This window comes from Suncus etruscus, chromosome 6, assembly GCF_024139225.1.
Source record: "Suncus etruscus isolate mSunEtr1 chromosome 6, mSunEtr1.pri.cur, whole genome shotgun sequence".
Classification (NCBI taxonomy): domain Eukaryota; kingdom Metazoa; phylum Chordata; class Mammalia; order Eulipotyphla; family Soricidae; genus Suncus; species Suncus etruscus.
The window spans coordinates 79398443-79421524 of record NC_064853.1 but is presented as its reverse complement, the minus strand read 5'-3'; positions in this window follow the sequence as shown (position 1 = coordinate 79421524).

Genomic DNA, 23082 nt, shown 5'->3' with positions numbered 1-23082 from the left:
TGCTCTTGGCTTATTTTCCACAGTGTATATACATAAAGGACTTTAGAATTCTTCCACACAATAAGACAACTAACTGGAAATACTATTCTTATCAGCTTAATTACAGATATCACCTGAATGGCAAAGATCTTTAAGCCAGGAAAGTCTTAGCCATTATCTCTGCTCTGTTGCTGTTTAAACTTAATCCCCATATGTTTGTTTTTAATATCCCAAGACAATTAGAAATGATCTTTTCCTTTATTGGGACTCTGGATTCACATCACTGAAATTACACTTTCTTCCCAGTTGACAAAACTTGCTTACTAAAACTAGAGACAAAACATTGGGAAGCTGCAGAACATTCCTAAGGAACTAAGTGGTATATAGATTAGAGGCTGAAGCAAGCAAATGCCCTGAAAACCTATAGTTACTAAAGCCCTACTTTAGTCCAAAGAACATGTACTTTGTTTGCCTTTGGGATGGTTTGTTGATGACTACATGTCAGCATTTGTTCCTGAATTGTCTATACTTATTGACTACTGGCTTAACAGTTTATGTTATTCTTATTTTAAAATAATTATCAATAAAACTAAATTTGAGTAAGAATTTTCAAGGACAGATTTTCCTTATTATTTTTTTTTACAAACAAGTATTGGTGAAGAGGATAAGAGATAATTTTGAGAAAGAGAAAATAATTGACCTAGCACTGTAAAACACTATCAAGCATGAATCCATTTTAGAAGGGTATTAGTGTATATTTGGGCATTAATAATTACCCTGTCAGCTTCTAATTTTTTTAGTGTGCAGAGGATGCCAGTGTACAGTAAATATGGAAGGTATAATTTTCATTTTATGAAGACCCTATGATCATTTTTATTTGCCTGCTTATTGAATAGGAATTTTAGCAGCATATTATTTGATATTTTTTCATCTATAAAGCCCTTCACTGGGGCTGGAGAGAAGTAGTGTAAATAAGTTGCTTGCCTTGCACACCCCGGTCTAGGCATCCCATATGGTTCCCAGGCACCACCAGTAGTAATTCCTGAGTGCAGAGCTAGGAGTAGCTCCTGAACTTCACTGGGTGTAGCCCCAATAAATCAAACAAAATAAAATGCCCTTCAAAATACATAAAAACACCCTCTCTTTATCAAATCTGTACTTTGTTCATAAGAGATAATTAAATTTCTCTAATAGATTAAACAATTTACTCATTTCTTTTTCAACTGTCCAAAGGCATTCTTGTGGTGGTGCAGGAAAGTAGAGCTGTATGTCAGATTCAAGGATGTTATCTTTTTTTAACTCAGGAAGAAAGTATAGAAAATTATTACAAAATTAAACATTTTGTTTTTATAGATTTAGTGAACAATATTTTAAATATCGTATACTTGGCATTAACTGTCCTAAGGAATGAGTGAAATTATAAATTAAAAGAATTTTTAGTCATGTTAGTGGCCTTGTTAATTTTCACATGAGATGTTACAGTAAATTCTTAGCAGCAGCATAAGCATAAAGACTTGTAAGAAACCAGAAGTGCTTAGGAGGTAAGAGTTTGATTGTAGTTGTCTTGACTTTGGCTGTAAAATTTGCATTTTTCTTTCTAAATGACTCTATTCAAAAAGTAGTGAAAAGAAAGATAATGACAAAGAAATTGATGCTAAAATGATGCTAAAATGTACTTTTGAGACACATTCTGTGCATCTTATGAAATTTCAATTTTTTGATGGTCTTAAGGTGAACTCTGAACTTGACATTTCAATACCTCTTGAAGTGGGACTGAAACAAACATTCAGGGCTCCTGAACCATAACCTACTGTAAATAAAAAAAAAAGTGTTCTAAGAATAATTGTAGGCCTTATTGAGCTAAAGGATGTGTTTTTGGATTAGGTTTCTAAGGAGAGTAGGATATTAGGAATTTATTCAAAGGGTCCTTTGAACATGATTTCTTATTTATCAGGTCTAGGCTTCATCCCAGGGGTTAAGAGAGGTGTGGGTTTGGAGGACAATCAGATCAGTATGAAACTAAGACTTGGATATGTGTACCCTTAAAGGCCAGAGGCACAAGCCGTGCACTATCAACACTGAAGGTTTCTCGATGACCAATTTACAAGTCCCAGAAAGTCTGGTTAGAAAGGCTTGGGTAGGGCCTAAGATACACTGTCCCCAAACACAAAGATCCCTCATTTCATACTGAGAGTGTCTCCTGCAGTTGACCTTTACAGAGTAACACCAAACTGTGTGTAGAGGAAATTGAATATTTGGAGTACCCAGAGCAATATCTTTCTTGGCTACTCTACCTAAAATGGCATTTAGGGCTGAAGAGATAATACAGGGTTAAGGAGCACTGCATGCAGCTGACTCTGGTTTAAACCCAACATCTTGTACAGGCCTCTGAGCACTGTCAGCAGGAAGTTCTGAGCACAGTGAGTATGACCCGCCCCCAAAGAAAAAAGAAAAGGTGGCAGTGGGATGGATCTAGGTCTGATTTAGGGTTAAACACTTTGTTTTGTTTTGCTTTCCTCCAGAAGGAAAACTTGTTTGTGTGCCAGATCTAGAGTTGGATTGAAAATGGGCCGGATCTCAAAGTATGAGGTTAAAATGTTGACTTTTTACCTACAGAATCAAACAGTCTCACCTCTTTTGTGGTGGCCAGGAGCAGTGGTGGCCAAGAGCCTGGGGCCTATGTCCACTACGTTTAGCTGTATAGACCTGCAAGTTCTGCGCTGGGTCCCACCATGCCACTGTAGGGCTCACAGATGATGAGAGATATGCTGGATGGCATTCAGAGACCACATTGTAGCATAGATCGAGCTTGGATTTCCATATGCAAGGCATGAATTCCAATGCTGAGCTCTTTTTCAAACTCCAGGAAACATACTCTGAACTCTGATGATAACTTACTGGCTCCAACCAAATAAAATTGGAGAGTTGAGTCTAGTGGGTAGGACATTTGTATTGCACATAGCTGGGTGTCATTTCTGACACTCCACTGAGTGCCAGACATTGTCCTTGGGCTGAGAGCCAGGTGTAAACCCTGAGTACTGCCAGATGTGCTCACTAAACAAAACAGAACAAAACAAAACAAATCAGGCTAGAAAACTAGTACATGAGTTTGGACTCTTCCTTGTCTAAATCTATGGGAAGGAAGACTCTTCCTTTCCATTTATATCCTGAGTACCACTTATGATTCTCTGAGGACCATTAGAAGTGATACCTAAGCAAAGACACAAAAGTAAACACTAAGCACAGCCAGGTGTAGCCTGTCCTTCCCCCTCACCAAAACTAAAAACAATAAAGACTCTCACTGTATAGAGGCCAGAGAGATAACATGGAGGTAGGGAGTTTGCCTTGCAAGCAGAAGGATGGTGATTCGAATCCCGGCATCACATATGGACCCCGAGCCTGCCAGGAGCTGTTTCTGAGAGCAGAGCCAGGAGTAATCCCTGAGTGCAGCCAGGTCTGACCCAAAAACAAACAGACAAAAAAATAACTCACTTTTGAGACAGTGAAAAGGACAGAGGACAGAGGAGTTTTAGAAATTGTTAGAATGGTTTCACTTTTCATGTAGTTGAAATAGGCCTAGCTATTTTTAAAAGAAACTTTTTGTTAGATAATCATTTAAAATAAAGCATTTGTCTTTGATAGACCTACTATTATTTCTAAAATTTTGGTCAAACTAAAATGTTCATTTTGAACTCAGGAGAGCAATAACTATTGAGTCAGAAGTCAATGTTTAAGTGTAAGGAAATTCAAATTAAGTGTATGATTTTGATTTAGATGATTGCTTGGTTTAAACCCTACAGCTGCTGTGGCCAGGAGGTTGGGATGTGGGTGCGTAGGGCCTGTAGGCCTTTTTACAACCAAACAGAAGGCCCCCTTTCCTCATTTTCCATGATCTAAAATACCCTGCAAATTCTTTCCATTGTTCCATGTTTTGCACTTTTATTCAGACTGAAGGTAGAAGCAACAACCAGAATTGTCAGTAATGAAAATGAGGACCAAAGGAAATCTGGGACTGGGAGAGAAGTAGAATGTTTCTAGAAATAATGATGATTTCCAGGGTTCTGAAGAGCTTAAAAACAATTAATTATTAAGTCCTAGAGGTGGAGTGGATGGTGGATGGTGTGGCCTTTCAAGGCCTGGCCCAGCGCCTGCAGCTCTTTTGGCCCTTGGGTCTGTGGGTTCAGGATAAAGGCGAGAATATGATCCACAGCAGTCAGATGAAGTTTCAGGAGACATACAGCTTTATTGCAAGATCCTAACCACCATGTGCATATTCTTCACATAGCTTCTAAGCTAACCAGCCTCTTTCTTGCTTCTCTGCATCATGCTACCTCTCATCTCTCCATGTTGCATCTCCCTCCCCTCTCCCCTCAGGACTCTCTTAATTACCAACCACAGACCCCTCCCAGCTGTGGGAGGGTCTCACCATCCAGGTAAGATTAGCATTTGGCTTTGGGGAGGGGTAACAAAAGACAAGAATTGTATGAAATATTTTTTTTCTTTTATAGTAAGGAGGAAAGAAATCCATCATGAGGGGCTTGAGTGATAGCATAGAGAATAGGGCATTTGCCTTGCATGCAGTTAACCTGGGTTCAATTTCTGGTATCTTATATGGTCCCCTGAGACCACCAGGAGTGACCCTGAACATAGAGCCAGGAATAACCCCTGAAAACTGCTAGGTGTGGCCCATAAACCAAGAAAAACAATTATTTGGGGGCCTGAGCTGTGGTGCAGTGGTGGGCTATGTGTTTTACACAGCTGACCTAGGATAGATCACAATTCAATCCCAGGCATCCCATATGGTTCCCGGGGGCACATAGCCAGGAGTAACCCCTGAGCATCTCCAGGTATGGCCCAAAAACAAAACAAAAAAAAAATTGCTTTGGCTTATTGGCCACACCTCCTTGTGTTCAGGGCTTTCTCCTGGCTCTATGCTTGAAAATCAAATCAAACATGACAGTACTCTAAAGACTAGCTGTTGTGTTGGGGATGGAAGCCCAATCAGCCACATACAAGGCAAACACTATCCCACTGTACTCTTGCTCTTGCCCCAAGAAGTGCATATGTGACTTCTAACTTCAGTAGGCAGCTGGTTCATAGACAACTTCCTTGATTTTGAAATCCTTGCTGAAGACAGTCAAAAGTTGGACACTAGATGTGACTCACAGATGTGGGAACAGGCTTGCCTAGTTTGGAAATTGCTCTCGCTTACATGTGACTTGAGGCCAGTGACTTAACTTGTGGGAGCCTCACTTGGTTGCCTCAAAACCAGATATTGCTAAGAATAGTGTCACCGTCACAGTCATTTTAGAGATTAGTACATTTCCAAAGCACTTTGAAAGAGCAAGGTCTGCGAAATAGGAAGTGTCATATACGTGTTGATTCAATGGAACAAAATCTTAAAGGTCACAAATTCAAGCCAAATTCTCAGCCTTTCTTTCTTTCTTTCTTCTCTGCGAATCAGTTGGATTTTGCTGTCTTGTGTGTATATTTTTAAATTCTGCATGCACAATCAGCATACAATACCCCGAAACTTCTGGTATTTAAATTTCTTAGTTTTGGGGTTTCTTTTGTTTATTTTGGGGGTGGCACTCCAGCAGTTTTCTGAGATTACCCCTGGCTCTGTTCTGAGAAATAAATATTGATGGGTTCAGGATATCATATGAGATGGTGGGGATCAAACCCCAATCAGTCATATGCAAGGCAAACACTTGACCTGCTCTTCTATCTCTTTGACCTCCTCAAGTTTCTTTATTATAGTCTAAGTAGATTTAGGCCCCTTTTGATGCCCTTTTGATAACCCCTTTTGATAACTTAGACCTACTTTTTGTTTCCTGTGTACCATATCCCTCAACCTGGCCTCTCCTTTCCAGGGGACATGCTCTTCATGTACAACATTTTCTTTTTTTTTGTTTTGTATTGTTTTTTTCTTTATTTAAACATCTTGATTACAAATATGATTGTGATTAGATTTCAGTCATGTAAAGAACACCCCCTTCACCAGTGAAACATTCCCACCACCAATGTCCCAAATCTCCCTCCATCCCACCCCACCCCCACCTTTACTCTAGACAGGCTTTCTAGTTCCCTCATTCATTCACATGATTATGGTAGTTCTTTTTTTTTTTTTTTGTGTGTGTGTGTGTGTGTGTGTGTGTGGTTTTTGGGTCACACCCGGCAGTGCTCAGGGGTTATTCATGGCTGCAGGCTCAGAAATTGTTCCTGGCAGGCTCGGGGGACCATATAACGGCGTCGGGATTCCAACCAATGACCTCCTGCATGAAAGGCAAACGCCTTACCTCCATGCTATCTCTCCAACCCCGATTATGGTAGTTCTCAGTGTAGTTATTTCTATAACTGCATTCACTACTCTTTGTGGTGAGCTTCATGAAGTGAGCTGGAAGTTCCAGCCCTCCTCTCATTGTCTCTAAGGATTGTTGCAAAGATGACTTATTTTTCTTAAACCCATAGATGAGTGAGACTATTCTATGTCTCTCTCTCCCTCTGACTTATTTCACTCAGCATGATAGATTCCATGTACATCCATGTATAGGAAAATTTCACAACTTCATCCCTCCTGATGGCTGCATATTATTCCATTGTGTATATGTACCACAGTTTCTTTAGCCATTCCTCTGTTGAATGGCATCTTGGTTGTTTCCAGATCCTGGCTATTGTGAATAGTGCTGCAATAAATATAGGTGTGAGGAAGGGGTTTTTGTATTCTTTTCTTGTGTTCCAAGGGTATATATCTAGGAATGGAAAGCTGGGTCGAATGAGAGATCAATTTCCAGTTTTTGGAGGAATCTCCATATCACTTTCCATAGAGGTTGGATTAGATGGCATTCCCACTGGCAGTGGATAAGAGTTTCTTTCTCTCCACATCCCTGCCAGCACAGATTGTTCTCATTCTTTGTGATCTGTACCAATCTCTGTGGTGTGAGATGGTATCTCATCGTTGTTTTGATTTGCATCTCCCTGATGGTCAGTGATGAGGAGCATTTTTTCATGTGCCTTTTGGCCATTTGTATTCTTTTTTTTTATCAAAGCGTTTGTTCATTTCTTCTCCCCATTTTTTGATGGGATTAGATTTTTTTTCCTGTAAAGTTCTGCCAGTGCCCTGTATATTTTGGATATTAGCCCTTTATCTGATGGGTATTGGGTGGATAGTTTCTCCCACACAATGGGTGGCTCTTGTATCCTGGGCACTATTTCTTTTGAGGTGCAGAAGCGTCTCAGCTTAATGTATTCCCATCTGTTGATCTCTGCTTCCACTTGTTTGGAAAGTGCAGTTTCCTCCTTGAAGATGCCTTTAGTCTCAATGTAATGGAGTGTTTTACCTCCATGTTGTTCCGTATACCTTGTGGTAACAGGTCTGATATCTAGGTTATTAATCCATTTGGATTTTAACTTTGTACATGGTGTTAACTGGGGGTCTATGTTCGCTTTTTTGCAAGTGGCTTACCAGTTCTGCCAGCACCACTTGTTGACGAGGTTTTCCCTGCTCCACTTACGATTTCTTGCTCCTTTGTCAAAAATTAGGTGCTTGTATGTCTGGGGAATGTTATCTGAGAACTCAAGCCTATTCCACTGATCTGAGGGTCTGTCTTTATTCCAATACCATGCTGTTTTGGTAACTATTGCTTTGTAGTACAGTTTAAAGTTGGGGAAAGTAATGCCTCCCATTTTCCTTTTCCCCAGGAGTGCTTTAGCTATTCGAGGGTGTTTATTGTTCCAGATGAATTTCATAAGTATCTGATCCACTTCTTTGAAGAATGTGATGGGTGTCTTTAAAGGGATTGCATTAAATCTGTATAATGCTTTGGGGAGAATTGCTATTGTAATGATGTTAATCCTGCCAATCCATGAGCACGGTATGTGTTTCCATTTCCATGTGTTCTTTCTTATTTCTTGGAGCTGTGCTTTATAGTTTTCTTTGTATAGGTCGTTCACGTCTTTGGTCAAGTTGACTCCAAGATATTTGAGTTTGTGTGGCACTAATGTGAACGGGATTGACTTCTTGACTTTCTTCTCTTCCCTTTCATTATTGATATATAAAAGACCATTGATTTCTCTATGTTAATTTTATAGCCAGCCACCTTGCTATATGAGTCTATTGTTTCTAGAAGCATTTTGGTAGAGTCTTTAGGGTTTTCTAAATAGAGTATCATGTCATCTGCAAACAGTGAGAGCTTGACTTCTTTCTTTCCTATCTGGATTCCCTTGATATTTTTTTCTTGCCTGATCACTATAGCAGCACTTCCAGTACTATGTTGAAGAGGAATGGTGAGAGCGGACAGCCTTGTCTTGTACCAGAATTCAGAGGAAAGGCTTTTAGTTTTTCTCCATTGAGGATAATATTTGCCATTGGCCTGTGGTAGATGGCTTTAACTAGATTGAGAAAGGTTCCTTCCATTCCCATCTTGCTGAGTGTTTTGATCAAGAATGGATGTTGGACCTTATCAAATGCTTTCTCTGCGTCTATTGATATGATCATGTGATTTCTATATTTCTTGTTGTTGATGTTGTGTATGATGTTGATAGATTTACGGATGTTAAACCATCCTTACATCCTGGGATGAAACCTACTTGATCGTAGTGTATGATCTTCTTGATGATGCATTGGATCCTATTTTCCAGGAGTTTGTTGAAGATCTTTGCATCTGTGTTCATCAGGATATTGGTCTTAATTTTCTTTTTTGGCAACATCTCTGTCTGGTTTGGTATTAAGGTGATGTTGGCTTCATAAAAGCTGTTTTGGGGTGTTTCCTTTTTTTTTAATCTTATGGAAGAGCTGGCTAGGATTGGTAGTAGCTCCTCTTGAAAGGTTAGAAAGAATTCATTAGTAAATCCATCGGGCCTGGGCTTTTCTTCTTGGGCAGATGTTTAATTACATTTTCAATTTTATCAATAGTGATGGGGGTGTTGAGATATGCTATATCCTCCTTACTTAAATGTGGAAAGTTATAAGTGTCCGAGAATTTATCCATTTCTTCTAGGTTCTCATGTTTAGTAGCATAAAGTTTCTCAAAGTAGTCTCTGATTACCCTTTGGATCTCTGCAGTATCTGTGTGATCTCCCCCTTCTCATTCCTAATACGAGTTATCAATTTTCTCTCTCTTTCTTTCTTTGTGAGTTTTGCCAATGGTCTGTCAATGTTGTTTATTTTTTCAAAGAACCAACTTCTGCTTTTGTTGATCTTTCGGATTGTTTTTTGGTTTTCCACTTCATTGATTTCTGCTTTCAGTTTTCTTATTTCCTTCTGTCTCCCTATTTTTGGTGCCTTTTGTTAGTCATTTTCTAATTTTATGAGCTGCATCATTAAGTTATTCAGGTATGCCCCTTCTTCCTTCCTGATGTGTGCTTGTAAAGTTATAAATTTTCCTCTCAGGACCGCTTTTGCTATGTCCCATAGATTCTGGCAGTTTGTGTCTTCATTATCATTTGTTTCCAGGAAAGTTTTGATTTCCTCTTTTATTTCATCTCGGACCCACTGGTTGTTCAGTAGCAGGCTGTTTAATTTCCAATTGTTAAAGTTTTTCTTCTGTGTGGCTTTGTAGTTCACATCTAATTTCAGAGCCTTGTGGTCAGCAAGGTAGCCTGCAAGATTTCTATGTTCTTGATTTTATGAAGGTATGTTTTATGTCTCAGCTTGTGGTCTATCCTGGAGAATGACCCATGTACATTGGAGAAGAATGTGTATCCAGGTTTTTGGGGGTGGAGTGTCCTATATATATCTACTAGTCCTCTTTCTTCCATTACTTTTTACAGGGCTAGTATGTTTTTGTTGGGTTTCAGTCTGGTTGACCTATAAAGTGTTGACAGGGCCGTGTTGAGGTCTCCCACAATTATTGTGTTATTATTGATGTCTTCTTTCAGATTTGTCAGTAATTGTATTAGATAATTTGCTGGTCTCTCATGGGGTGCATATACGTTTAATAGTCTGATTTCTTCCTGTTGCACATATCCCGTGATTAGTACATAGTGTCCATCTTTGTCCCTTACAACTTTTTTGAGTATAAACTTGGTGTCATCAGATATTAATACAACATTTTCTGAGATAATACTTGTCTTTCACTGTCTTGGTCTGGGACCTGCACTACAGCACTCAGCATCCTGTCCTGCCTCTTCAGGCCTGTAGGCCACAGCTTTATGTATTGGTTTTCCTTTGTTCTCAGGCTACAGGGCTGAAAATTGCTGTTTTCTGCTGTCTGCCCAGACATAGGGGTAGGTTAAAGGGGAAATTCCCTCTTCTGCACCTCTTTTATGTTCACACTCTGCCTTTTATTTATTTATTTTTTTTTTTAATTTTTTTTTTATTTAAACACCTTGATTACATACATGATTGTGTTTGGGTTTCAGTCATAAAAGGAACACCACCCATCACCAGTGCAACATTCCCATCACCCAAGTCCCAAATCACCCTCCTCCCCACCCAACCCCCGCCTGTACCCTAAACAGGCTCTACATTTCCCTCATACATTCTCAATATTAGGACAGTTCAAAATGTAGTTATTTCTCTAACTAAACTCATCACTCTTTGTGGTGAGCTTCCTGAGGTGAGCTGGAACTTCCAGCTCTTTTCTCTTTTGTGTCTGAAAATTATTATTACAAGGGTGTCTTTCATTTTTCTTAAAACCCATAGATGAGTGAGACCATTCTGCGTTTTTCTCTCTCTCTCTGACTTATTTCACTCAGCATAATAGATTCCATGTACATCCATGTATAGGAAAATTTCATGACTTCATCTCTCCTGACAGCTGCATAATATTCCATTGTGTATATGTACCACAGTTTCTTTAGCCATTCATCTGTTGAAGGGCATCTTGGTTGTTTCCAGAGTCTTGCTATGGTAAATAGAGCTGCAATGAATATAGGTGTAAGGAAGGGGTTTTTGTATTGTATTTTTGTGTTCCTAGGGTATATTCCTAGGAGTGGTATAGCTGGATCGTATGGGAGCTCGATTTCCAGTTTTTGGAGGAATCTCCATATCGCTTTCCATAAAGGTTGAACTAGACAGCATTCCCACCAGCAGTGGATAAGAGTTCCTTTCTCTCCACATCCCCGCCAACACTGTTTATTCTCATTCTTTGTGATGTGTGCCATTCTCTGGGGTGTGAGGTGGTATCTCATCGTTGTTTTGATTTGCATCTCCCTGATGATTAGTGATGTGGAACATTTTTTCATGTGTCTTTTGGCCATGCGTATTTCTTCTTTGTCAAAGTGTCTGTTCATTTCTTCTCCCCATTTTTTGATGGGGTTAGATGTTTTTTTCTTGTAAAGTTCTGTCAGTGCCTTGTATATTTTGGAGATTAGCCCCTTATCTGATGGGTATTGGGTGAATAGTTTCTCCCACTCAGTGGGTGGCTCTTGTATCCTGGGCACTATTTCCTTTGAGGTGCAGAAGCTTCTCAGCTTAATATATTCCCATCTGTTAATCTCTGCTTTCACTTGCTTGGAGAGTGCAGTTTCCTCCTTGAAGATGCCTGTAATGTCCTGTAGTGTTTTGCCTATGTGCTGTTCTATATATCTTATGGTTTTGGGGCTGATATCGAGGTCTTTAATCCATTTGGATTTTACCTTTGTACATGATGTTAGCTGGGGGTCTAAGTTTAATTTTTTGCAAGTGGCTATCCAATTGTGCCAACACCACTTGTTGAAGAGGCTTTCCCTGCTCCATTTAGGATTTCCTGCTCCTTTATCAAAAATTAGATGGTTGTATCTCTGGGGAACATTTTCTGAGTATTCAAGCCTATTCCACTGATCTGAGGACCTATCCTTATTCCAATACCATGCTGTTTTGATAACTGTTGCTTTGTAGTACAGTTTAAAGTTGGGAAAAGTAATTCCTCCCATATTCTTTTTCCCAATGATTGCTTTAGCTATTCGAGGGTGTTTATTGTTCCAAATGAATTTCAAAAGTGTCTGATCCACTTCTTTGAAGAATGTCATGGGTATCTTTAGAGGGATGGCATTAAATCTGTATAATGCCTTGGGGAGTATTGACATTTTGATGATGTTAATCCTGCCAATCCATGAGCAGGGTATGTGTTTCCATTTCCGTGTGTCCTCTCTTATTTCTTGGAGCAGAGTTTTATAGTTTTCTTTGTATAGGTCCTTCACATATTTAGTCAAGTTGATTCCAAGATATTTGAGTTTGTGTGGTACTATTGTGAATGGGGTTGTTTTCTTAATGTCCATTTCTTCTTTATTACTGTTGATGTATAGAAAGGCCATTGATTTTTGTGTGTTAATTTTGTAGCCTGCCACCTTGCTATATGAGTCTATTGTTTCTAGAAGCTTTTTGATAGAGTCTTTAGGGTTTTCTAAGTAGAGTATCATGTCATCTGCAAACAGTGAGAGCTTGACTTCTTCCTTTCCTATCTGGATTCCCTTGATATCCTTTTCTTGCCTAATCGCTATAGCAAGTACTTCCAGTGCTATGTTGAATAGGAGTGGTGAGAGAGGACAGCCTTGTCTTGTGCCAGAATTTAGAGGGAAGGCTTTCAGTTTTTCTCCATTGAGGATAATATTTGCCACTGGCTTGTGGTAGATGGCCTTCACTATATTGAGAAAGGTTCCCTCCATTCCCATCTTGCTGAGAGTTTTGATCAAGAATGGGTGTTGGACCTTATCAAATGCTTTCTCTGCATCTATTGATATGATCATGTGGTTTTTATTTTTCTTGTTATTGATGTTGTGTATTATGTTGATAGATTTACGGATGTTAAACCAGCCTTGCATTCCTGGGATGAAACCTACTTGATCGTAGTGGATGATCTTCTTAATGAGGCATTGAATCCTATTTGCCAGGATTTTGTTGAGGATCTTTGCATCTGCATTCATCAGTGATATTGGTCTGTAATTTTCTTTTTTGGTAGCGTCTCTGTCTGGTTTAGGTATCAAGGTGATGTTGGCTTCATAAAAGCTATTTGGAAGTGTTTCTGTTTGTTCAATTTCATGAAAGAGTCTTGCCAAGATTGGCAGTAGTTCCTCTTGGAAAGTTTGATAGAATTCATTAGTGAATCCATCTGGACCTGGGCTTTTGTTTTTCGGCAGACATTTGATTACTGTTTTAATTTCATCAATGGTGATGGGGGTGTTTAGATATGCTACATCCTCTTCCTTCAACCGTGGAAGATTATAAGAGTCCAAGAATTTATCCATTTCTTCCAGGTTCTCATTTTTAGTGGCGTAGAGTTTTTCAAAGTAGTTTCTGATTACCCTTTGAATCTCTGTCATATCAGTAGTGATCTCTCCTTTTTCATTCCTGATACGAGTTATCAAGTTTCTCTCTCTCTCTTTCTTTGTTAGGTTTGCCAGTGGTCTATCAATCTTGTTTATTTTTTCAAAGAACCAACTTCTGCTTTCGTTGATCTTTCGGATTGTTTTTTGAGTTTCCACTTCGTTGATTTCTGCTCTCAGCTTTGTTATTTCCTTCTGTCTTCCTGTTCTTGGGTCCTTTTGTTGAGCATTTTCTAGTTCTATTAGCTGTGTCATTAAGCTACTCAGGTAAGCTCCTTCTTCCTTCCTGATGTGTGCTTGCAAAGCTATAAATTTTCCTCTCAGTACTGCTTTTGCTGTGTCCCATAAGTTCTGAGAGTTTGTGTCTTTATTGTCATTTGTTTCCAGGAACCTTTTTATTTCCTCCTTGATTTCATCTCGGACCCACTGGTTATTGAGCATGAGGCTGTTTAACTTCCAGGTGTTAAAGTGTTTCTTCTGAGTCCCTTTGGAGTTCACAAATAATTTCAGAGCCTTGTGGTCAGCGAAGGTAGTCTGCAAAATTTCTATCCTCTTGATCTTATGGAGGTATGTTTTATGTGCCAGCATGTAGTCTATCCTGGAGAATGTCCCATGTACATTGGAGAAGAATGTGTATCCAGGTTTCTGGGGATGGAGTGTCCTATATATATCCACTAGGCCTCTTTCTTCCATTTCTCTCCTCAGGTCTAGTATATTCTTGTTGGGTTTCAGTCTGGTTGACCTGTCCAGTGTTGACAAAGCCGTGTTTAGGTCCCCCACAATTATTGTGTTGTTGTTGATATTATTTTTCAGATTTGTCAGCAGTTGTATTAAATATTTTGCTGGCCCCTCATTCGGTGCATATATGTTTAGGAGAGTGAATTCTTCCTGCTCTACGTACCCCTTGATTAATATAAAATGTCCGTCTTTGTCCCTTACAACCTTCCTGAGTATAAAGTTTGCATTATCTGATATTAGTATGGCCACTCCAGCTTTTTTATGGGTGTTGTTTGCTTGGATAACTTTTCTCCAGCCTTTTATTTTGAGTCTATGTTTGTTCTGACTATTCAGGTGCGTTTCTTGTAGGCAGCAGAAGGTTGGATTGAGTTTTTTGATCCATTTAGCCACTCTGTGTCTCTTAACTGGTGCATTTAGTCCATTGACGTTGAGAGAAAGAATTGTCCTGGGATTTAACGCCATCTTTATTTCAAAATTTGGTGTGTCTTTTGGGTAGTCTTGTCTTAGATTAGGTCTTTCAGTTTTTCTCTTAAGACTGGTTTTGTGTCTGTGAAGTTTCTGAGCTGTTTTTTGTCTGTGAAACCATGTATTCTTCCATCAAACCGGAAAGTGAGTTTTGCTGGGTATAGTATTCTGGGTGAAGCATTCATTTCATTCAGTCTTGTCACAATATCCCACCACTGCTTTCTGGCATTGAGCGTTTCTGGTGACAGGTCTGCTGTAAATCTCAGGGAAGCTTGCTTGAACATGATTTCCCCTTTTGATCTTGCTGTTTTCAGAATTCTGTCTCTATCTGTGGGATTTGTCATTGTGACTAGGATGTGTCTTGGGGTGGTTTTTCTGGGGTCTCTTTTGGTTGGTACTCTTCGGGCATGCAGGATTTGATCACATATATTCTTTAGCTCTGGAAGTTTCTCTTTAATGATGTTCTTGACCATTGATTCTTCCTGGAAATTTTCTTCCTGGGTCTCTGGGACTCCAATGATTCTTAAGTTGTTTCTGTTGATCTTATCATAGACTTCTATTTTCGTCTGTTCCCATTCTTTGACTAATTTTTCCATTGTCTGCTCATTTGCTTTAAGTTTTTTGTCCAATCTCTCCTGCTGTATGGAATTGTTATGTATCTCATCTTCCACAGCACCAAGTCTATTCTCAGCTTCTGATACCCTGTCCCAGAGCTTATCCATTTTGTCATTCACTTCGTTTACTGAGTTTTTCAGGCCTGTTAGTTGACATGTTATTTCAGTTTGGAGTTTTGTCATTTCTGCCTTCATATTTTCTTGGTTCTTATTAGTGTTCTGTTCAACTCGATCCATGGTTTCTTGGAGTCTGTTGAGCACCTTCCATATTGCTAGTCTAAAGTCCTTATCTGAGAGGTTGATTAGTTGTTCAGTCATTATCTGGTCCTCAGAATTGTCATCTTCATTCTCTATGTCTGATGCTGGCCTGCGCTGTTTCCCCATTGTCACATTTGTATTGTGGGTTTTTCTACGTGTTGTAGTGGTATTCATTGTCTATATGATGTAGGCAGCACACTCCTCTGGCTCCTCCCTTTCTGGATGGGCTGACTTGCCTCTAAGGGAGGGGAGTCCTCCGTGGATGAAGCCTCACACTGGGTCAAATCTTAGGCCCGAGCATGTAACAGAGAAGACAGTCCAGAGAGAAATGTTTGCTTCTGTGATATAGCGCCGTTCTTAGTGTGATTTTTCCTTCTTGTTGCAATGGAGTTCTTTCCTTAGAAAGAGTGCGCGGCCGCGTAGCGAAGCGGAGCGGCCGTGTTCCTCTGAGCCTCTTTTTGCCCCACTCGCAAGAGTTTCACGCAAGAGGACAGTAGACAGACATAGACAGGTCACACTCACAGTCTTTCACAGCTGAGCCCCACTGGGCCGGTGTACTTTCGCGGATTTTCCCCGCCTGGTGTCACACACAGGGAGCCAGCTTTTGCAAAGGATAGCCGGTTTTTATGCTCTGAAGTCCCTCCCTGAAAATGGCGTCTGGGCGAGCGAGGTTTCTGGAGGCTCTTTTTGCCCCACTCGCAAGAGTTTCACGCAAGAGGACAGTAGACAGACATAGACAGGTCACACTCACAGTCTTTCACAGCTGAGCCCCACTGGGCCGGTGTACTTTCGCGGATTTTCCCCGCCTGGTGTCACACACAGGGAGCCAGCTTTTGCAAAGGATAGCCGGCTTTTATGCTCTGAAGTCCCTCCCTGAAAATGGCGTCTGGGCAAGCGAGGTTTCTGGAGGCTCTTTTTGCCCCACTCGCAAGAGTTTCACGCAAGAGGACAGTAGACAGACATAGACAGGTCACACTCACAGTCTTTCACAGCTGAGCCCCACTGGGCCGGTGTACTTTCGCGGATTTTCCCCGCCTGGTGTCACACACAGGGAGCCAGCTTTTGCAAAGGATAGCCGGTTTTTATGCTCTGAAGTCCCTCCCTGAAAATGGCGTCTGGGCGAGCGAGGTTTCTGGAGGCTCTTTTTGCCCCACTCGCAAGAGTTTCACGCAAGAGGACAGTAGACAGACATAGACAGGTCACACTCACAGTCTTTCACAGCTGAGCCCCACTGGGCCGGTGTACTTTCGCGGATTTTCCCCGCCTGGTGTCACACACAGGGAGCCAGCTTTTGCAAAGGATAGCCGGCTTTTATGCTCTGAAGTCCCTCCCTTCACACTCTGCCTTTTAACCAGGTCTATTAGTTGTTCAAGATTTCAAGTGACCAATTGTTTCATTAAATTATCTGACACTTCCCAAACACCATGCCTCCTTCCTCTGTCACTGCTACACTCAAACACACACACACACACACACACACACACACACACAGAGTTTTAACAAGTTGTCAGTGGAGATAATTAAGAAGAGTAATTCTGTTGATGTGCCTTTAAATCATTATGGTAAATTGCTAGGGAGGCTGTAAAGCTATAAAGAGCTGTATTGTTGAGGAATTCTTGTATTTTAACTGAATCTCTAATAAGTATTTCAATTTTGTCATGCTAATGAGACACAAATAATTTATTCTTCTGTAGATCATTTCTAACCCCTCAGATGTCTTCTGTGCTAGAGAATTGTCTCGTCTCTTAACTAGGAATTTGCTACCACTCCCAGGCCGGTCTAATGAGAAACCTGGTGACAGACTCAAAAAGAACAACAAGAAGGCACATGGAAGGTGGTGAACTCGTTTCCTCAAAGACGTCTTGCCTGTATAGGCATAAAAAGCATATTTTAGAGGGAGTTTATAGATTGGGGGAAGTAGTTGCAGACTACTGTGTATCAGAATGATGGATAAATATCCCAAGTGGACTGTTCCATACAAATTCACCTAACCAGTGGTGGGCAACCTGCGGCTTGTGAGCCACATGTGGCTCTTTACACTTCTAATTTGGCTCTTCTGTGTGCTGGTCAGCCGCTTCAGGAGTCAGGACTCTGCTCCTAGTCTCTGTCAGTGCGCACCCTGTGTGGCTCTCAAAATAAATTTCAATCATGGTTTTGGTGAGATTTGGCTCAGTTGAAAGAAAAGATTGCCAACCACTGACCTAACCTAATGAAAGGTTTGGAATTTGTAGAAAGGACAAACTGAGACTTCTCTTAGACTCTGATGAAGGTCTTGCAAGGCAAGTTCTTGTCATTTTTTTTTCTTAATTTCTTGATGAGGTTCAGTATTCAACAGCAAATCACTCTGTTAAAAAGGACGCTGAGTATGAGACTATTCAGTACTTTATAAATGCTGAAAGTTTTTCAAAAAATTGATTTTATTGGTAGACGAATATCACTTGTATTAGCTCTTGCTCTTATCAAGTCAAAACCAGATCCTTTTCCTTGCTATGTCATCTTAGACAATTTTTAGATGTTTATTTGTGTGTTAAAGTCCACTTGAGCATGGATATTCTTTGTTGTACGTGAAAAACAAGTTTGACCTTTATTATCATTGATGTGATTTTTATGGAGGATATTTGTGTGATGAATTGATCTAAGTAAACACTGTTATGCCTAAAGTGCTGCTAATTCTGAACTCATTCATGTACCCATTTGGTACATGCCACAAGGGAATTTTGTCACCTGTTTTCTTCCTGTTGGCACAGCACTGTCTTCTGTTACAATGTCCCAGCATGCTCCCTGCTCTTGCTTTATAGACAGACCCTTGACAGACAACCCTGCTTATCCTGAGTTAGGCTGAAACTTCCTTTGAACTGATTGCCTAGAAGTTCATTCTGATCAAGGCTAAAATCATTTGAAAAATAAGTTTCACAACTGTGTTTTCTTCCCAATGGTTTTCTTTTTTTCTGAGAGTCTCTTTCAGGGGAGGATTAGTTTAATATTTATATGAAGCCCAGAATTGGTCATTGAGAATCCTGATGCACATAAAGTTGAACAATTTTGGTGTGCAGAAATATGGACCCTTTCAACTAAACTATAGGGGTTTTTATCAAGTTTTAGCATCCAGTTCTCTATGGGGGACTGGTCCACAACAACTCCACAGTCAATTCATTGCTTATGCTCTGTGACACTGCAGCCTGGAGACAACCCCATATAAGCCCCAATCTGTGTTTTTAGAGGAGACTCAGCTTCTGGCTCCCTAACGTCTTTATCCCAACTTCTTCCTGAGTTCACTTCTTCCTCTCAGGCTCCTTGTACCCCCATCTTCTGTCCTCAGAGGTCCCAAAAACCCACTGTTTTAGCAGTGCTCTAATATCTTCTCACTGTTAATCACCATTAAGAGGGTCTCAAAGTCCCCCACCCTGTTTTGGGGACTCAAGTTAACTGTTATCTTCTTTCAGGTGAGTTCTGGTACTGTATACTTGATTTACAGGACTTCCTCTAATTTTCTAATCTTCAGGTGTTTCTCCTGCTCACTGCTCTTGACAGAGGCCCTGCCCACTCTGCTGTGATACATTTATTCCTTATTCTGTGTTAACCTCTTACCCAGCCCCCAAATGCCACACTTAGAGGTCTGTTACCTAAATATTGCTTAACATAAACACTCAAACCCTCAGGATCACATATTGATAGAGGAATGATCCTACAACTAGGCACATCTGTAAACAGTCTACAATCTTGACTTGGATCTGATTAACTCATATCATCCCCTATCAAATGAACTTGAGCATATTTTCATGAGAATATGTCAGGCCTTTTAAGGCTAGTGCTCTCAACACTTCCACATCACCATTCTTACTTTTTTCTATTGGCCCAAACATCCCACAAGGCCACTCATGTGCCAGGTAAGGATTTCAACTCTGGAGCAATGGCAACTCATCATGGAGCTTATCTCATATGTGTAGTTGACCTGAGTTTGATCTCTAGAATCCCAGGAGGGATCTAAGGTCCCAGGAGGATCACCAGGAGTGAACCCTGAGCACAGTTGTGTGTATGTGCAAAAACAAGACAAAACTATGAAAGGATATAAACTTTGTCTCTTCATTAGTAAGAAAACTCTGTCTCTTCATTTAGAAGTGCTATAATGTCACATGTGGATAAGGAGATGTGCTGGGGCATAGATGCACCCAGCTGTAAAACATTTTAGCTAAGTGTTAGTAGAGCCTGCATGCATATCCTGTGCTGCTTCTAAGCCTGCACACAAGGTTCCACACTACCTGAAGTCATTCACAGAGAATGTATTTGTTCTCACATTAGTAATAAACATGAAATTTCCCTGGGGAGAGAGGAAGAGAAAAGTTCATCATCAGACATACCATTATTTTTAGCACAATTTGCCCAAATGTCCACTTGGCAGGTTTCCTTCCTACATAACTAGTTATTTCTATCAAGAGCAATTTCTCAGCCTCTCTCTCCCAGGCCTTTTCAACATCTTTAACAGCAATACCTCTAGGAAATTTTAGGTGGTCTAAGAGCTTTTTCTAGTTATAGGGAGAATGGCACAGTAATTCTAGCGTCTATTCAGGAAGGAATAAAGGGATTGTACATAATTCTAAAAGATCAGCCAACTCTAGGGTAGTTGGGGGTGGGAATCAGGAAAATGAAAAAAAAAAAAAGATTGCTTGGAGAAAGGAGAAAGGATGAAAGCTCAAGTATGCAATAAATCTCATTGCTTCTACCTGGACTTCTTGTCTATTTTCTCTTCAGAACTGAGCTGAGATTGAGCCACAGTTAGACCTGCAAAAAAACAGTTTGCTGGGAAAAACTAAAGGCAAGACTAACTATTGCTAACGTGCAAATTATGCCTGTATTCATCTTCTTACAGCCAATATAGTAAGAATTGGCTTAATTCTACTAGACATTTCTGTGATCCTAAATTCAAGACATCAGCCATACTTGATTGCTTGTATTCAGGCTGTACCTGGTAGGACTCCAAACTTAATTCTTCTGTGGTACTAAAGAGGATCAGCCTAGCCATTGGGGTTGGGGCATGTAAGACTAGAAATTGATTCCTGGGGTCCTGAATGTAAAGCAAGTGCTCTAGACATTTAAGCTACTTCCTTTTAGCTACAGTGCAGGAAAGGTTTGTTTCTTTGTTTGTTTGGCAATCTTTTCAATGGTCTATGGTCAGTCACCTGTGCATCTGTAAGTTCATTCTTTATTTGTGGACCCTGGGGAAGAACTATATATAAGCTATAAGCCTTAGCTGCCTTTTCCATTGCTCTCCCAAAGAGCAGAGGATTTGTACTGCAGGAATGCTGGATCATCTACTCTGTACTGAGGAATTATAATAGGTAAACATTAGTAACCACACACAAACTCAATTGCTGCAAGAGTGGTTCAATCAATTTACTTTTTCCCCCAATTTCAATTTGGCCACAGGGAGTTATCAGAAATCTAGAGGGAAGCAACTCATGTCATTTGTTGGTTTAAGATTATAACATTAATTTTCCATAAATCAAAGAATTCCAAATAGAACAATTGTGATAATACTGTGTTTTGGTGTCCACTACTTTGATGGTACCTTATAAAAATGCCATAACTACTGTCAGAGAAATAGCTCAGTGGGCTGGAACATATTTTTCATAGTCAGTAGGGTCTCTAATACAGCATAAGAACTCTAAGTAAGAGCAGGAATAAACTACAAGCACTGATCTTGTTGGAAGCAGTTCCAGAGCTTTAATGAAAGTCATTCCAACACAAACTAAAATAAATTTTAAAAAGCAAATGGGAAGATAAACTATATGTTTTTATTGCAACATGACATGGTGGTTTCCTAAATATTGGCTCACCTACTCATAAAACAGTGGTTGAATTTGAGTACTGTCTGCATCCAACCTATTTCAAATTACGGAATGCTGAAATGTTATTTTTCTCCTCCCTCATCTCTCTAAAGTCAGGTGAAACCTCTACCATAAATATAGCACCTCAAGGAAACATAATAAATCAAACTGATTGCATCCATTACTGGCAAATTCCAGAGTACAAAGTGACAATAGGTACAAGGAAACTCTGGCTTGGGAAAATAATTGTAGGAGATGTTATTATCATTCTTTACTGTTGAATCAGTTAGATTTTATTTTGGAGGTGGCTTCTCAAGTAGTTCCCAATTAGCCTCCTCCTACCAGATCCTTGTAGTGCTGGGAGTTGCTCAAACCTCTCTAATAGTGCTCAGGGAATTCCAGGGATGCACCTGGCAATGCTTATGGTGCCTAGATTAAACCTGAATCAGCTGCATGCAAGGGGGAAACTCTCAACCTTAACCCGCATACTATCTCTTGGCCCTCAAAAAATTTTTATAAGTCCAATAGAAACTTATTGAAACTAATATTTCCCTGTAACTGCAAATAATTATTTGCCTTTTTAGATACACTGTTAACAGCAAATTATTTTGTAGCTGCCTCTTATCTTGACTCCCACTCAAAAACAATCTTCAAAAAAAGTGTATGAATGTTACTAGAAATAGCTAAGAAGATAGGCAGTTAGGCAGAATCTTATCAATAATGCATTTGGGAAAATAAAAAACCAAGATATATTAAAAAAAATAAGTTATTTTGTCTATAACCCTGTAGTCAATCCCTAAACATGATGGTTTCACACTATGCAGATACAGAAAGAGGCCTGAAAATATTAAATAACTCTAACACCATTCAAAAGTGGGTCAGGCCTTGAGTGAAGAGAATAATTTGCAAGAACATGAAAGAAAACTAAGAAAGTTTCAAGACCTTCTCCTTTGATCACACCCTAACAAGCACTCTTGTCTGCTCAACTTCAGGCCAGAGAAATCTGGAGAAAACCTACCCATCACCCCTTCCCTTTTAAATGGATTTCCCTTGCTCTCTCCTATATAATAAATGTCTATGCATCACTATTTGTGTCCTCTAGATTTCTTTTTATTTTTAACATTTTTTATACTTTTTTAATGCAAAAGTGAACACTGAATCTAGAAATTGGAGTAGAGATTTGGTTCACTTTTCGTTTAAGAATGAGAGACTGGGGGCCGAAGAGATAGCATGTAGGTAAAGCATTTGCTTTTCATGCAGAAGGTCATTGGTTCGAATCCCGGCATCCTATAAGGTCCCCCGAGCCTGCTAGGAACTATTTCTGAGTGTGGAGCCAGAAGTAACCCCTGAGCGCTGCCGGGTGTGACCCAAAAAAAACAAAACAAAACAAGAATGAGAGACTGGGTTGGAGCCATGGCTCAGCAGTAGGGTGTTTGCCTTGCAAGCTGCTGACCTACGAAGAACAGTGATTTTATCCCCTGGCATTCCATATGATCCTCCAAGCCAGAAGCCATTTCTGAGCACAGAGCCAGGAGTAACCCCTGAGCATTACAGGATGTGGCCCCAAAACAAGCAAACAAACAAACAAATAAAAGAATAAACCTTACTCCTGCCTGAGATTGCAACTCCTTAAAAACACAGGTGATTCTGCTGTAGGGAGGAAAGATACCATCAATAGAATATCAGTTATCTCGGTAACTTATGAATGGTGCAGGTCATCTGTCTTCTGATTAACTCACCAAGTGATGCAGAGAGCTTAGGTGATGTAGCATTGAGAAATTAATACTCCCTCCTCTGTATTCAGCATATCTTGGTTATCCAGAAAAGTTTCTGGGTTGGGTTAGGACCAGAAAAGTCTGCTATGAGCATCAGTGTAGCAAGGGCACTAGTATCTCAACAATCTCACAAGGCAACTCTCAGACTGTGCCTGAGGTCCACCTGATTGAAAAAGAATGGGT